The following is a 14,523-nucleotide window of genomic DNA, read 5'->3' as shown; positions in this document are numbered from 1 at the left end:
TGTGAAGTACTAATTGCAGGGACAGCTACCCTTCCTTACCAACCCCATGTCAAGACAACCAACACCAACACTACCATGGTTCATTATGGGTTAAGAAAACTTGTGCACACACCACTCCACATCTGCTGAGGCTACACACAGACCAGCTGCAGGGAGTAACCCTGACCCTCCATGTCATCAAATAACTTACACAGACTGAGACCTCACCCTTTTTATTTTTATAATTTTTTTTTTAATTTTTAATTTTTCCACTGTACTGTCACTCCTCCATGCCAGACTTTTTTATCAACACCTTACAAGATTTTTTTGTTATTTGACAATTTACTGGCAGGCCGGGCATATAAATACACTACTAAATGCTTGAAAGCAATAAAAACATGTGTTACCATGGTCCCTCTAACATGGTTTCTTCAGATAATGGTGCTTGGTATTAAGCTTATTCCCGAAAGGTACAAAGTTTCATCAGAGTATAGAAAACTAGGATGGAAACACTTGAGAGAACATGTTTAAGATGAATTTCATCTTGCACAGCCAAAGCCTGACATGGCTGTAAAACCTTGGAGCAATCCATGTAAGAACCTAATCCTGTGTGTTTCTAGTAGCTGGTGTACCGCTACTACAACTAATCTCACCCATGAAACCCTCCAAGAAGCCAGTTCTCACTGAAATGCTAACACAGGATCACTTCAGCAGTACATCCTCAAATGGTAGCGCAGATAACTTTGTTCCACATTATCACAATTTTCTTTGCTCTCCCTGGCGACACAAAACTGAGCAACCTTTTTTCAGACTACAGCTGCCTGCAGAGGAAGAGAGGATATAGGGTTATTGCCTCCTCTTCTCTAGTGCAGGTTAAGTAAAAAGGAAGAGGTGGAAGAATCTCACTTCCAGCTCACGGGTGGAGGGCGCTACCACTGCATTCCACAGAGGGACAAGGGACACCAACTCTAGAGCACAAGAAAAGTAGAAGAGGATTCTAAATCCAAATCTCACTTTATTCCCAGCTTCAGTCCTGGGCACCCACCTGCTGCTTCTCTAGATCTCATCACATCCTCTCTCTTTAGGACCCCATGCCCAAATACCATTTACATCTCGATATTCTTCCATTTCGAGGCATTGCTTTAAAGAGGATACTTAAAATACGCTGCTATTTCAGAAGTCAGTTTAGTCATTTGTGAGCTAACCTGTGCTGCCCAGCTGTGCGACACAACAATCATGAATCACACCTCTGCAAACTACAAGATTTAGAATAATAAAAGTGTCATTTGTCTCTAGTTGATTTAAATGTGGAATGTCCTCACTTACTGTATGGCCCCAAGGGCCAGTGACTTCACAGAAACAAAAATCAAAATCAGATTCAAGAAACGTTAAAAAGTTAGCACTTGGTCACACCCCCTTTTCAATACTGAGGCCACCAGCAGCTTCTCTAGTGCATTTTGCCCCTGCACGCAGTCCATTCTCGCCATATAAGATGCCTACAAAGCACAAGGCTGACGTAATGCTCAGACTTGCTGCTCTGTGCTTTCTCAAGCAAGGAAACGTTTCAGAGCCGTTCTTTTGCCGAAAAAAAGTACGTGGTTTTATAAAATTATCTCCCGAGTAGCCCTTTCTCCTCTCCTTTCTGTAATGAGCCTGTTGTTCGAAAGCCATAATGGGCAATCAGCCAGGCTTAAATCACAGCCAGTATCTGACATGTGCAAATGAGGAACGCCACGAAATATTCAGCCGAGCAGCTTTGTGTTGCTAGGACACCGGAGGTCGGGCAGCACTGAAAGGGCAGATTATTCCCACCCGGCACAGGGCTCCATTCACAGCTGCCTCTGGGCTCTCCTACCCAGCCCTCCCAGAGCATCTCTGCCTCCCAACTCCCTGCACTGGCCCTTGCCACAGTGCCCAGCGTGCAAGCCCCTCTGCACCAAAAATGCCCCAGTGGGCTGCACGTGGCTCTGGCTGATTTGGATCATTTCCAAAGGCTCACTTCAACCTAAGGGAGCCCCAGGTGCTGGGGGGGGGGCGCTGCTCCAGAGCTGTGCTGCAGCAGACTTGCAGTGTGTGGTCTGGAGATCTCCTTTAAGTATCAGGAACCCCATAACACTGCATTTAAGACCAATTTTAAGTCTAGAGAGGGGAAATTCAAGTTTACAGAAGTGATGGAGATTCCTGTGACCAGCACAGATGCCCACCTAGCTTACAGCAAGAATTGTGTGATGGCCCACATGAACAGCCCAGCTCAACCCATATAACTGGTCTGTTAATTACTACTACATGTTATATCTCAGTACATCTCAGAAAGTGTCAGTCTAATTTTGGCATTTTTCTTAGAATTTGGTCCTCTGAGCTGCTGTTCTTGTATTCCTATATGTTTTTACATTACATACTCAGGACTTGCTTTGCAGATCTGCAACTGACTAGACAAGACCAGTGAAATGTGTGTATGTGTATGTTTGCAGGGCAGGGGCAGAAAAGGAAGGCAGTTGTTCATTCTTTTGTACATTAATTTCACAGGAAAAGGCAAGAAATAGGTTCTCATTGGGCAGCTTTGTTATAACACAACAGTCCTGTCCCATCCTCCCACTGAGCGTTGGAAAGTCTCATCCTTGAGCTCTTTGATGTTTCTGAGAACCGCATCAAAATCAAATTAGATATTTCTGGTAATTCTGAAATGCCCAGTATAAGTCAAACAAAAAGCTCCTTTACTGATTTCTTCATATTTTATATAAACATAAGATGGAGGAGCTGTGTGGATCACAGCTCTCTGTGCTGCCACAGAGGCCACACACCAGTGAGTGAACATCACCTTGGGCCAGAAGAGCAGGAAGATTCTGTGTCTTCTGCATTGATACTAATTGCATTCAGTAGAGAAAAAACACCATCACTGTCACCTCATTGCGACAGGTTATGCACTGACAAGCATTAATATGACTTTTTTGTTCCAATTCCTATACAACTGTGAAGTAAGAGTAAATTCACTTTGCTTTATTAGCATGGTGGAGGGTTATCCAAAATGAATGGCAATAAACTTTCTTCACATCAATATGGTTATCGAAGTAACTATTAACTGATTTATCTACAAATACATATCTGAAGAGCAAGAGAAAGAATGAGTTATAATAGATGGTAACAGTACATTGGAATCTAACTAATTTAACATTCAACTGCCTTCTGAGTGATTTAATTGTGATGCCACTGCTCATCTCCTCCAAGCCTGCAGAATTCACAGCCATGGATGCTGGTCAACAGCCCTTTGTTTCAGTAAGGTTTTGTTCCACCTTCACTTAGTTACATGAACCACACATTTGGTTGACTCGATCCATTTTTAAGATGAACATGTGGAGAAAAGACCTGCCCTTACTTATGGCCTTACAAGCTGTTGCATCATATTCAAGTAAGAATATGGCTCTTCTTGCCCTAGAAGTGGGCTTTTTTCTACCCCTCTTCCATAATTTCTGATCATGATGAAAAAAGACTGTTGAGACTCCATGACTAGTTAAGTGCATTTTCACTGCTGCCTACCAGCACTCTTTCTCCTGAGACTGGCCAGCTGCATGGAGCACACACAACTGGAAGCAATGGATGTAACAAGTCTTGTTTTCTCTATGCAGATGATTTGTGACTTTAGGCTGAGCAAGCACCATAAGGGAGCTGCACAAATGTCTCTCCTCTTCACAGCTGTGTGACAAGAGGTACTGTGGCTCCAGGCGCTCTGTTACATGCTGGCAGTAATAACTTAAGCAAAGCATTTACATGTGTGCTTAGAGCTCATTGAGGCAAATGAGATGTACATGTCTTGTAAGAACCAGGCTGATTTGAGAGGTGCTATGTTGTACATGCCAGGGGTCACAGGGAAATGGCAATTCTAGATGGCTGAACAGTCATTTCTTCCCTGAGAAACTCCGAGGCTGGCTTAAGTATACAACCCAACATAACCCTTAATGTTTGACTCAGAAGGAGACACTTGAGATAAAATCAGCTTTCCTAAATGCAATTTTGCTTGACATGTGAATTGTTTGCCTACATTAAAAACTTCCTTGAAGCTAATTTAAGCACTACACCACTTCTAATAAAAATCATCATTTCTCCCTTTGAAATACTACTTTTAACTGATGAAGCTGGTCACTGTTTCTTTTTTGGCTAAATATGCACAAATGGCGTGTTTGGCAAGCTGCAGGTGGACAAGCTCATCTTCATCAAGCTGAAGCTGGGGCAGCCATTCATTTGAGAAAGCCAGTATCACAGACATTTATCTGGCTTTCTGAAAGTGGATGTCTTCTCTCAAACCATTTGCATTGTCTCTGCTTCACTACTAAAGGTTTGGAGACCCCTCCAAAGCACCTACTTGCCACATACTTTAAGATTTCTAGATCTATAGAGAGTGTGCTTCAAAAATGCCATGATTGATCTCATCATGTAAACAGTGGAAATAGAAGATAGCAGTATGAGTTTGGTGACAAACTTGCCTTCTCTACACTAGATATTGTATAATGCTCATGGGTGTGTGCCACAGTCCAAGGTGGCTGCCAAACCAAAAAATTTACCAGTGTCCCAAATGATTTACACGGTGCAATGAGCTTCTTGGTAACTTCACAGACCTGAACAGTGTGCGCGCTTGCCTGGTGCTTGGGACCAAGCAACAAAACAAATACTGCCCACAAAGCCTGAGGAACTGTGCTGCTATCACCTCCCAGCAAAGCTCCTGGAAGCAGCACCAGCTGCCCAGCTTGCTGTTGCCTGAACAGAGAATACACATCGGGAATGTGGAGAGGAGAAAAACCAACGACAGCAACCTCAAACCTCACCATGTGTCAGCCAAAAACTTCCTGTAGGTTAGACTGACCACCCGTGCGGCTCAGCTGATGTCCTCAAACACGGACTTTACAGCTGCTACATTCCACCTCATACAACTGAAACCACAACCTGACTTCTAAGGACAGCATTAAGAATGAACCTGCCTTGCTACTGAGATTTATAAACTGCCTAAACCCACCAGAAATGGTAAATTCTGAGTGTAAGACAACAAACATAAAACACTTTGATGTGCTTTCAGTAAGCATTGCATGTTTAATGTTTTATCTGCTGAGGTGACACCAGATGTTCTGAAGTGTACTTAGTCCTTACAAATGCCTCATAGTGAGGTTTCCCTCCTGAAGTGTTCGCTGCATCCTGTGACTAAATTAAGAAAAGTCATATATATGTATGCACATAAACAGATAGATATAGTCCAAGAGAAAAAGGTTTAGTGACTGATCCAAGTTCTACTCTTAAACAACATTAACTTCTGCTCTTGACACAGATTTTGTGTTCAGAGTGTAGCTTTGACAAAGATATGTGATTAGTTGGGACAGCACTCTAACTTTCAGATAATTCCTATCAGTAATTTATCTATCTATCTGTTATGCTTTCATTTCTGTTACAGGTTGTAAATACATTTTTTTGAATAAGCCAAAAAATGAGAAACAAAATAAATCTTATCTTTTTTGAAACTAAGCAGATTTAGAAAAAGAAATCCTGAATACATATCATCAATATGAACACAACAAAACCAGCTACATTTTGACCTACCACCACTGCTACCCCTTGGAGTTTAAAAGGACATACTTTAATATCGATGAGAGAAGAACAGCTACAAGTTATGGCAACTCTGTTTCCTGGTCCCATAGGCACTTTATCAGATCATATATCCTCCATCTAGATTTGCAAGGCAAATCTACGGCTACAGTTCTTGAGACCAGAATAAAACTCCCATAGACTTCAATGATGCAGGATCAAGCCCATTCCCTTCATAACAGGTTCTCTCAAGCAATTTTATCCTAATTTTCTACCCTGTGGCTGAATTCTAATGTTTGCAGAGACAAGCACCTTAAGTGGGAAAGCAAGGCACGAAGTGCAGATCTCAGAAGCAAAGACAATCAGCAGTGAACAGCACTATTTTACCTGCTGTGTTAGAGGGTTATTTCATTGGGGGCAGAAGGGAGAGCTGACAGAGCAAAGAAATTCAAAATATACCAACTGCTATGCTGTCCTTTCCATTACTGCCGCAATCAATTTTTTTCCAGGCATATTCCATTTCCTGTATTTCTATGGCAAAAAATTACTGTTTCAAATGTGCCCCATCAAGTTTCTTCAGTAAAACTACAAAATTAATTTAGACTTCTGGGTTCTGAAGATACCTTGCTGGACTCCCCCCACCCTGAACACACTTGTCTCCAGTATCGCTTTCCTATGTAATCAATGCAAATATACATGCCTTATGCCTTAATAAATGGCAGGAATAGTATAATCCTTAACTTTTCATAGCTGGTTTTCCTGAATCTACACTATAGTCTGATCAACAGAAAGCAGCCCATCACTACAACACAGGTCTTTCCCCCTCTGCACACACAGCTCTACTTCTGCTGACTTTTTCCCAGCTCTGCAAACAATCACCCCTTTAGCTTTCAAACAAAGTGTGATTTATTAAAGCAGACTGCTTGGCAGCAAAGCTCTCCCGGCATTTGAAAATATGATTAGACCAGTAAATTTAGTTCTTTTTTAATAAACTTGATTCTGCATGCATTTACCCTCTTTAAAAGAAAATACAACCCCAGAAACATTTCCAGTATGGCTTGCTCAGCCAAACTCCAGGCACTTTCTATCCTTTTTCTACAAGTCCACTGCAGCTTCAAGTATGCAAGATTAAAATAATTTAAAAACCTGCATGAATTAAACCCCTTACCTCTTAAGATGTTTTCCCCCTTCAGCGTTCGTCCATTGTGAAACACTGAATCTTTAGCAGTTGCAGCTATGCACACACACACACAGACACACACAGAACAGAGCTTTCTTCAGCTCACTGGTATTTCAAGTCTTTCATGTGATATCTTTGGCTGTACTTGCTTAATTCATTCCTGCTGCTGCTCAAAGGAAGTCAAGCCTAGCGAGGGCTGGCTCTACAGCAATCACTGAAGATATTCCTGACTAACAGGACACGAGGGCTAATCTCACCTTATAGGCAGCAAGAATGTAAATATATTTTCACAGCCAACAAATTCCTAAACCTTAAGAGATAAAATGCACAGAATGCCCTAAGACATAGTTTAGCAAGGAAGAGACTTGTGAACTTTAAAGTTTTTGCTAAAGAACAATACTCTGTACCCCAGTGATGCTTTTGGAGCTCTGAGGATGTCTATTTATCATGGACTGTGCATGTTCCCTTGGAGTAGTTACCATGAGAACACAGCAAACAGGGTTTGAATGTAAATTGCCATCTAGAGATGGGGGGACTTTTTTTTTGTAGTAGTAGTTAAAGAAGAAAACTTCCAGAGCTTGATGAAGTACACAGTTTTTCAACGCATGCATTTGCATGACAATGTTTGCAATTCAAATGCTTGGTAGAGCCCACAAGAAGGAAGAAAAGCCAAGTTCTTTGCTGGTATTTAAAAAAGCAAATACTTCAGACTTGGGATCAGTAGTTGCAGTTCCACAAACGCCTATCCACACCACACAGTCACAGATAAAGGATTTCATAAACCACAAAAAAATCCATCAGGTGGCACAACATGCAGAATTATTGTAGTGCCTGAAGTCAGCTGCAGGCAGTAAGATCCTCTGCTGCTGGCAGATCAGTTGCTGCAGCAGTCAAAATCTTTCTCACTTCTAGATATTACATTGAACTACACAGCAAATGTTGCACATTAAAAATATCCCATCCCCGGGCATTTGATTTTTCCACAGAATTGTTCTGGTACTCTGACCACCTCCTTCCAAGTTCCTCCCGAAGCAGCAATTGCTCCTCATGTGTCCCTCCATCTTGCTTACATACTGCCACAGTTACTCTCCAAGATCCAAAAATTGCTCCTACCACTTGTGGACACAGTCCTACCAAACGGTACGTGCTGCAAAACATGCAAAACTCTGTTTGCCTGCTCTGCTCGGAGTTGGATGCAACCTTTACAGCAGTGTCTGCTCCCTCGCCTGCAGCATCCCATCTCAGCTCTCAGTCCCTAGCCTTAAACAGCTCAATTTTAAACTCCTTAACCACGGTCACTGAAAGGCAAACCCTAATACACTTAGCAAAGGAATGCCTCGTCAGCCCTGCTTAGCAAACAACAAACCTTGATGAGGAAGAAGAACATGCCTGTCTGGGTGACTGCCCGGAGAGTGGAATGACCTACTTCAGCCCAGCAAGCGGGGACACTGAGATGGGGACAAAGGGACAACCCAGTGGCTCTGTCAGGCAGCATAAACAGCCTGCACCGCAGCAGTGATGGGAGTGATCTTTCAGAGAGGACACTGAAGAGAGGCATGGCTTACACGTAGCACAGAACACCTTGCAGGAATCATCTTGTTCTTTCAGACAGGGATTCAGATTCACACGTAACATTACTGCCAGCACTCTGTGAGCAGGAGCGATTGCTTTCCTCACACCCACTCTCCTTATCACTTTTACCTAAGGAGTGAGTCTTCCAGTGCCTGACCTAATTACTCAAGTGACGTGTCAGAAAATGATGTAGCTGGGACATACTCCACAAGTCTTGATTTGAAGCTGTGTAATTCTGCAAAACCCAAGGCGACAAGATCCAGGTAGCTGAATTAAGTGGCGTTGGCCAGGCATGACACCACACCTTCTGACTGTGCCTTCCTGGTTATGAATAATAAAGCCTTATGAATTAGTTAAAGGGCTAGGGATAAATAGTTTGCAACTGGCCCCCAACCTGTGAGACCAGGCCAACATGCTGTGTTTTTGGGAAATGGTTGCTTTTCTCCCAAATGATGAGCCTGAGCAGCAGTTCCCTGAGTCTGACCCAAGCTGCCTGAACAAGACCAATCTGTGCTCGGTCTGTGGCTCTGTTTCCTCCAGAAGCAATGACTGCAATAATTGGCAGCCAGAAAGTCTTCTTAAACCAAGTATTTATTGAGAACAACTGAGATTAAAGACAGATTTTTAAAAAAGGCAATAAGGATCTCTAATATATGAGCTGCTTATACAGCTGTAAATGAATATTGCTAGACCATAACTTTCTACACCTGGGCTATATTATCTATTCCCTTTACTTTCAAATTATGACAGAGTAACTATTAACATGATCAGGCTATCTATTACCTTTTTCTTAGGGACAGCAAGTCAAATTTGCCCTGTGATCTGCTAGCTCCCAGTACCAGACACCACTGCAGCTCTGCTGAGGAAGAGCTACCCCAGGGCTCGGCCACTGACTAAACCATAAAGACACCTCCATTTAGGGCCTAACACTTTTTAGCTTTTAACTGCTGGGCTCAGGATCTTTAAAAACTCACAAAGGCATCTGCTCCCCTGTAGGGAGACCCAGAGTCTGCTGAATGTTACTGTATAAAGCAAATGCTTGGTATACAACTCCAGTAGGATAGGCACAGAAGTTTGGAACTACACCACCTTATTATGGATAATTTTTTTAAAATAAAGACTTCTGAAAGTAAAGTTATGCAGATGCTTAGCAATCCTGTGGCTCAAGTACAGCAGAATATCCTTGAAGTTCAGAGTTTCTCTCCCTGAATCTTCCAAAGTTATGTGTCAATGCTGTTCTCAATGCAGTACACCATTAGACTTTCACTCTTCTTATCCGTATTTCTGCAAAAAAAAAAAAAAAATCCCCCTAGAAGGCAAACCCAGTAATTCATACAGTCAAGTCTCAATATGACAAAACTGCAATTCCAGCTTGACAACCAGCTCACCTACTGCACTCCCTGCACTTGTACCTGCTCCACACCCTGCACACAATCACCCTGCACACAATCACCCTGCAGATGGGGTCAAGCTCTGCTATCACTGTTCCTTTGCTCTGCATTCCTGAGCTGTACTTCTACCTGGTGTTTAGGTTGGTATCATGCTTTACTTACATTTGTAATGATTCAGAGCTATTTTAATAACACAGCTTCAATTCAGGTGCCAAGCAAAATAGGTTTGTATCTTATTTCATATTAGAGGACAAACTGCTTGCTATTCCAGGGTGTCTCGTGGCTATTAATGACCTATGCCTCCAAGTACACTGCAGGTGCCAATAGCTATACCTTGACGCCTTCAAATGGCTCTGTCCCCAGAAGCAATGTTAACAATCTTATTGCCTTGATACTAATTGTCTCAGAATGAATATGGGGCATGACAGGACTCTAAGCAGCAGTAGACCTCACAGAATCTATTACAGACTTTTTTACTACCAGTCTTCCTTTGAACTGCAAAGTTATTACCAGTTTCATTTCTCCTGTTGCTCCCTGTAGCCCCTACCCTGCAGTAGGTTTAAAATACAGGTTTAATTTTGTCTCACTTATTTACCTGACCTAATTAAATTTTAAGATTAAAAAAAAAGTTAATATAAAAACCTGAAGATAAAAACCACAATTGTCCTTTTAGAGATTATTACAAGCTCTGAGAGAAGGCAGCTTTTATCTTGACAGTGACAAGACTATCACTACAACAGAGGAATGAGACAGACAATAAATGAGTGGACAAGGAGGTAAGTGGAGACCCTGCAACCCTCTTGCCCGGTAGCACACACCAACACAAGTTTCCTATCAAAACAATATAAAAAGTGAAATTTTTGTCTACATCAAATACTTCATGTGAACTCTAATTAAGCCAGGATTTTGTCTGTCAGGGCCCAACTGGCCTTAGATCTGTAACCAAAGAGAAGTGCATGCACCTATTTATGTGCAGGAGAGAACAGCCACATCTGAACCTGTTGAAGTCTCAAGAACAGGGAATTACAAAAACAGGCTGTAATAACTGAGGTTTTGAGAGACCAGCACAGCTGAGGCCCTGCAGAGTTTTGAGGTGGGGCCACTTGCTATGATTATACCAGTACTGTGTCACCGGAAATTATGCCAATATATTTTCAAGAAATATCCTAAATGGAAAAGGAAACTTGAGAAAGCACTTGAGCCAAGCTGCCCAAGGCTGGCTGCTTCTGGGCAACAGGAAAATTTCTGCCTCTGAAACAGCTTGAATAGGAAGTTTAGATCTTAAATTTACTCTGATCCGTCTCTTGAATGGCACCAAGGCTTAGCAACTTTATTAATAGCAGCAAGCTGGAAGAAACATTCAGCTGATGATTGTAGCAATGGCTGCAGCTTGTTTTAAAAAGACGGGCTTTTTTGTTGTCGTTGGTTTGGTTTTGTTGTTGTTGGGTTTTTTTGTCATGATGTTTACTTTTTAATTTAAGGTACATGAAGAAAAGGAGACAGAGATCAGAAAAGGCAAGGTTGCAGGGAGGAATCATTATTAACTAGAACAGGAGACAGGAGAAGAAACATGAAACCAAGAAATAGAGAAAGATGTGCTAAAGTTCAAAGGGATGAAATGATAAATAGTTCTGCCAGCTGCAGTGAAGATAAGGGGAGCTGAGGAGAAAGACACTTCATTAGCAGAAAATACTCATTAAGCATACCAAGTGGAAAAGTTTCCATGTTATGGATAGTTCAGAACAGATTGGAAATTGTGAAAACAGATACCCTGATTGTTTGGGGGTCTCCCAAAGATTAATGGGTCCTCTGTCCTTCTGTCTGAGGCCTGTCTGCCGAAATGTCTTGTGACAAAAGGTCGCATACTCTGTGCACTCCCTTTAGGAAATTGCACTAATGAGTGTAGAACCTGCTTTCATATGTAAATGTTCAATGGTTTACTGCTTATGCTGAATTGTTTTTGCCTGCCACTGCAACATATTTAAAAACCGAACTTTTGAAAAATTAGAACAATCAAATAATAACTGTAAACTATCACATCTGCTACCAACATGAATACACTTCAATATCTAGAACAGCAGAGAAAGTAGTCTGCTATACATTTTGCTTTTCAAAGGCTTGAATTTCACTTCTATTTGCTTAGCTTCATTCACCTACAGAATTCAAACACACTTCTTAAGTCCCCCAGCTCCTCTCCTCCAGTTACAAGGGATGTTCACCAATAGGTGTGTCCCCTACTTGTACCCAATCCAGAGAGGAACAAGCACATGGAGAGGCTTTGCTCCCAACAACACAATTTCAGCTCTCTCCTTGACGAACCTCTCTGGTCCAGCTCTCCTTTAATGCCGTGTATTTCAAAAAAGCAATAAAACACCTCTTTCTTCCACATGGTTAGGTATTTGGCAAGCACTGTTTAAGTACTTTCTGAGTGACATTTATCATTCCATATCACCATGACTGCAGATGGAAAACACAGAGGAAACTGCTTAGTGAAGACCTTTAATGTCTTTCCATCTGAGTAAGTCCACTTCAGAGGCTCATCCGAATGTTTCAAGCAGTTTTTTTTCTAACCAGCCCTGCACAGCGAGTCACGTATGTGGTGATCCCTGGTAATCCAAGCACAGCTCATGTGTCTCTCAGCTGTGCTGGCTCACTGCTGTGCAAACTGAGTGACCTTATTTTCCTCTGTCCAACTGAAAAGAAGCAAGAAGTTGTATGAGAGGATAAACTACAAACTGCTCAATGTGATGTGCACCTACAGAATCCAGCAAAGGTACACAGCAGTGAAATGTTGTTCTTGTGCCTGCACTGCTGCAAAAGGAGAGACACCAACAACATCACAAAGTCAGCACTAAAAATCGCTGTGTCTGTACAATGTGGAGTGAGGGACAGAGAGCAGTGTACAGCAGGCAAAACTACCAACAGTGAATCCCAAAAGTACATTTTGATAACAATTCCCTGGACGAAGAATGCCATTGACAAGCATTATATATGGCTTTCCTTCTCATTTTCAGTCAAGTCTTCAACTGAGTCAGCTACAGCAGAGAAACTGACACATGACTCTTGTTCTTCAAACAGTATTTCTTATTTAGTAAAGCCACTGACTCAAGCCAAATTTGCAACCAAATAAAGGCAAATGGAAAACAAGTACAAACATTTTTGTATAAGATTTTAGAGAGATATTAAATGTACATTGAAAGGGATTTTCTACAGAAATTTCCCCATCTGTTCCTGCATGCACTCCTGCAATTAGAGGTGGTCCCCTGAGACTGAGGCTGTCTCAAGCTTCTTCTCCTTGCACAGCTGCTAATTCTGTGAGAACTTTGTTTCAATGGTAGTGAAATATATGCAGAGATACAGTAACACATGCCAAGTTTGTCAGGGATGAAGCATTTTAGTGGGAAAAGACTGGAAGAACAAGGAACATAGGAGTGTGAACTCAGTGTTTTCCTTGCTATGGAAATACAACAAGTGCCTGCTTCTTGCATCAATCATGGCATAGCCTTGTAACTTTGCTACTGTGGAGATGAGCCTTATTAGTCAGGTACAAAAGGACAGATAAGGAAAATATGTGAGTTTCTTACTGAAATCCTTCTACTCCAGTGGCATCAGGCAGGCTTTATAGCGGTCATGGGGATTCTAGACAGAAACAGGAGCAGGGAAGCAAACAAGCTTTTTAAAACTGCCCTCCTTCCATGATCAGGGACTTTGCTAAACACACAAGCTCACAAACTCCAGCTACTAGCCAAGGCTCTGTCATCCACGTGCATTCAGCTGCCTGGTGGCTTCACATCTCAGAGTACCAAACACCTCAAGACACAGAAAGTTGTTCTTATTTGCTTCCAGGCTGCTCCCTCTTGCTAAGGTGCCCAAAATCTGCATGTTATTTAGCACATCACAAATAGCAGTGCAAAAGTAGAGTTAACAGTCAGCAACTGAGAACATGTAAAGCCAAGGATGTACCGTCCAGGAAGCACTAAAACCTACAATGAAATCCACACATTTGTTTTGTTAGCATCCTGATTAACCAGACAGCCCAGAAAAATGGAACATGGTAATATGGATTTATAGTTAAGTCACCAATCTCTCAGTGTCCATGTGAAAACCATAAATCAGATTCTCCAGCACCTCTGCCCGTTGTATTTTTGACAAAAGCAGACCATGCCTCAATAACAATCTGTTATGCCCAAAACAGATGTGCAAAACACCAGGATATCAGAACCAGGCTAACAATATTAATTTCAATGACTACTGTACCATTACCACTTCATTTCTAGAGAGCCCTCCAACATACTTAGGCAAATCTTGACACTGCCTTTCATTACCTGTAACTCAAAAGACAAATTGATATTGTAAGCCTTAGTCCCCAAGCCTAATTTAAAAACAAAATTCTGTAACAGAACAAAACATCCAGCATGTACAAATCTAGGTATCTTCATAAATTGAAAGACTAAGAGTCTGATGACAGTCATTCACACCAGTTTTGCTATATGCATGTGAACCACTGCCTCTAGTGACTTAAAACAAACTTTGACATTTTGATATTTTCTTCCTGAAAAGGGTCTCACAGAGCTGTCACACAAGAAGTGCAGCCTTCTACCTTCTGTTTGTAACCATCCTTAGAACCAGTCATTTATCAGAGTTGTGAGCAATGACTATTAAAGAGGTACATAGGCCACATGCAAAACAAAATAAATACTAAACCCCTTCCCAGTGCCTTCCCCTTGCAGAGCCTTCTACAAAATCAGTGAAGAACGGTCTCCTCCACACAATGATAAATAACCAGACAGGCAGCAAAAGATTAGGCCTGAGATGTACAGAAAAGATGGACACCAT

The 14,523-nt window shown here is 41.8% G+C and overlaps 1 protein-coding gene across 1 annotated transcript in view; it reads right to left on the bottom strand.

Moving 5' to 3' along the window:
• MYO10 (myosin X) overlaps positions 1 to 14,523 on the bottom strand; it is a 162,435-nt gene that overhangs the window by 37,338 nt on the left and 110,574 nt on the right. The window lies entirely within an intron of this gene.

Source organism: Corvus hawaiiensis, chromosome 1 (assembly GCF_020740725.1).
Source record: "Corvus hawaiiensis isolate bCorHaw1 chromosome 1, bCorHaw1.pri.cur, whole genome shotgun sequence".
In the NCBI taxonomy this organism is placed as follows: Eukaryota; Metazoa; Chordata; class Aves; order Passeriformes; family Corvidae; genus Corvus; species Corvus hawaiiensis.
Note: the sequence above shows the minus strand (reverse complement) of the source record. Positions and strands in the feature narration are given on the sequence as shown.